The sequence below is a fragment of the Aethalodelphis obliquidens genome, unplaced genomic scaffold, assembly GCF_003676395.1.
Source record: "Aethalodelphis obliquidens isolate GAN/ISIS:26980383/991018 unplaced genomic scaffold, ASM367639v1 scaffold4, whole genome shotgun sequence".
Taxonomy (NCBI): Eukaryota; Metazoa; Chordata; class Mammalia; order Artiodactyla; family Delphinidae; genus Aethalodelphis; species Aethalodelphis obliquidens.
In genome coordinates, this window is record NW_020837948.1 from 11502189 (window position 1) to 11505628 (window position 3440).

Below are 3440 nucleotides of genomic sequence, written 5' to 3' on the forward strand. Positions count from 1 at the left end.
GGACGTGTCTCCTAAGTGGTCTGTACCTCTAGGGCGAAGTCCTGGTGTGGTCATGAGAGTTTACAATCTCCACTGTGTTCTTCACTTACTGGAGTCACCAGCTACAGCCCTGGAAGTTCAGGCCACCAACACAGCCAGAGCCCTCCTATCTACAGATGCCTAGGAAACCAAACCTGAAGGAGAACACAGACATCTAATAATCGTTTTTAGAATGATGTAGTGCCATGGAAAGTCAGAGCTACAGAGGCCTTTGGAAACCTACCCATATGTACATGTGAGGAAACTGAGGCCCAGAGTCGTAACCGAGCTAATTGTACTGCTAGTTTCCACCTAGGTGAGACCAGAACCCTGGCTGCACGGTTGTAGTCTGGTATTATTCATACTTCCCACTACATGGTCAGCCTACTTGGATCTCTTTTAAACCCTGAGGATATAGGCCAGTTCCCATGGTTTTGGCTCACATTGAATCCAAAAATGTTTTCCAAGCACGATTCAAGCACTGCTTTTTGTTTTGTCCACCCCACCCTCTGTGTAACTGCACTCAACCTCCTGTAGACCAGAGATTTGTATACACACTAGAATGCCAAGATACTAGCTGCCACAGAGTAGACCCCACCTAAATCACGCGCTGCTTTCAAAGCACGCTAGAGCTCTGACTTTCAAAGGGTTAAATATTTTATTTAAACCAGACCTTCAAAACATTAAAAAAAAAACCCAAAAAAACCACATACACTTTTGTTCCAGTAAGAACACTTAAGGAAAGCACACTAGTTGCTTGTGTTGCTTAATTGTCATGTTTTTCCTTTTCCTGTGAGCCTAAGAAAGATATTACTAGATTAAGCTGGCTTACTTTTGAAAGAGCCAAGAACCAACAGCTCATATTAGTCACCCCCGTTAGGGCTGCAGATGAAATGTCAGGATGTAGTGTAGACATTTTCCAAAGGAAAACAGGAAAACGCTTTACACGATTTTGAGAGCAAACCGTAGGGAAAGTTAGCACTACTAGCCTTCCCCAGACAACTAGTGCTACATGTGTGAGTTCCATTAATGAAATAGCAGTGAAGGCTGTGAATGGCCAATTCCTGAGAAACATGTCAAAAAAGCAGCCCCTTGGCCTGCTCAAGCTGCCTAGGTTTCTGCTCCTGGGTTTACCGCCTTCCTTCCACACCCCAGCACCCCTGTACTGAGGGAACCCATTCATGCAGGGATGAAATTAGAGCCTCGGGCTTGTGCATTCATGAATGTAAGGCCTGAGACAGAGTCTAAGACCCACGGTCATGTATCAGCACCTAGGAACTCAGTGTGAGATGAATCTGTACCTTAGTCGTTCTGGTAATTCACAGAGCCAAGGCCAGAAAATAGTCAATGAGTAAATGAAAGGAGGGAGAGGATTCTAAGACTCCATAGGATCTACCGCCTTGGGTAGTAGTGGATGGCCACAGAACACCACGGACCACCGGGGGAGCTGGGCCTCGTCCAAGGAATGGGTGGTTTCACAGTAATGATTCCACTGGACATCATCTGGACTGATTTCTGGGGGTCACTCTGGAGGTATCTTCCCTTCTCTCTGGAGGACTTTCTTGATTTATGCTGCTTTTCTGCACCTTCCTAGGGAGCCTCATAGATCTTACCCAAGATGATAGTAGATTGAAAGCTCTTTGGGAAGGCTGACTATAATTTGGATTTGTCACATGAGGGGACACCCCCGTCCTAACCTGAACTGAAGCTACTGTTGCTTCTGTAGTGTCGTGGGTGGGAGAAGAGGCCCAATAACTGCTTTTCGTAAGACACAGATTACACACCTCTTGTTTTTGAAACAAACTGATTGTGTGAATATTTGTTGGGTAGTTATTACCCAGTCCTAAAAAGATTTTCCCTCCAAAAGCCTACAGTCAATTCAGGGAAACAAGATAACCACATAAGATTATGAAGTGGTATGTGGTTAAGGGCCCAGACAAATGCCCCAGACTTTTTTTTTTTTTAAGTCTTCATTGAATTTGTTACAATATTGCTTCTGTTTTATGTTTTGGTTTTTTGGCTGTGAGGCATGTGGGTGGGATCTTAGCTCCCAGACCAGGGATTGAACCTGCACCCCCGGCACTGGAAGGCGAAGTCTCAACCACTGGACCGCCTGGAAAGTCCCCCAGACTTTGCCTTGAAAAAGTAAGTGGCCATTGAAATGTAGAGCTACTGGAGATGGTCTTTTGGAGATGGTGAGAATTGAGCTGGACCTTGTAGAATGAGGCAGATTTGGATACAAGGTAGAAAGTTGGAAGGATTTCCTTGAGTATAGAATAAGATGAACAAACCTTGGAAGTGATAGTGTGGATGGCCTATTGGAACACAAAGAAAAGACAGGCCAATGGGTCTTGAATTATGGTACCATAAAGAACAAAAGAGAAGATTATTAGGTAGTATGGGGCTTAGACATGAGGAACCCTGAAGGACTTGCTGAGCCATTTGGACTTTATCCTTTAGTCAAGAGCTAGTGATGGTCATTGGTGTATGGTTGAGAGTTGATGGAGAAGAGAGGACCTAGGACCAAGCCCTGGGAAATAGAATATGAGGAGCTTGTCAGAGCATCTGGGAGAAAGAGAAAGGAGAAGTGATAAAGACCAGAAGAGAGGAGTATCAAAGATACCTAGATAGGAAGGTATTTAAGAAAAGTATCGTGAAAATCTTTTGCTAACAAAATCAAATCTTCTATGCGGCTGCTTCCTGCTAGCTATCCGTTTTACATTTGGTAGTATTTATAAGTCCATGCCACTCTCTCACTTTGTCCCAGGGATAGGAAGGGTGGGAGGGAGACGCAAGAGGGAGGAGATATGGGGATATATGTATACGTATAGCTGATTCACTTTGTTATAAAGCAGAAACTAACACACCATTGTAAAGCAGTTATACTCCAATAAAGATGTTAAAAAGAAAATCAAATCTTCTCCTTTGCCACCCATATCTACTCACCACACCCTCCAATCTTCATCTCTTCCTTCACTTGAGTCACTTTGTTGCAAACAATGACAAAATAAATGGTTTGCATGATCCTTGTCCCACCTGTATATCTGAGACGTAGCATGGCAGAGTGGGAAAAGGGTAGCCTTTGAGGCAAAAAAAGAACTGATCCTGGCTGCCACTCATTCACTGGGTGGTATTAGTCAAGTTATGTTAAGTTCTCTAAGTTTCCGTTTGTGGCACATCTGCATTTTTTGCCTTTCCAGCATCCTTTCCCGGTGCTTTGTGACAACATACCAACTTTACTTTGGGTAACTACCCAGCCACCATCGCATACAGTCATATTAGGACTTCAAGGATTTCCACTTGCCCCCATTAGATTCTCTCTCCACGAAACTTGAGACTTGACCAGAATAATGCAAGAGCATATAATAGCTCTTGCATTCATCCAAACAGTACCCCAATGACAGTGTGGGTCAGTTCCAGCA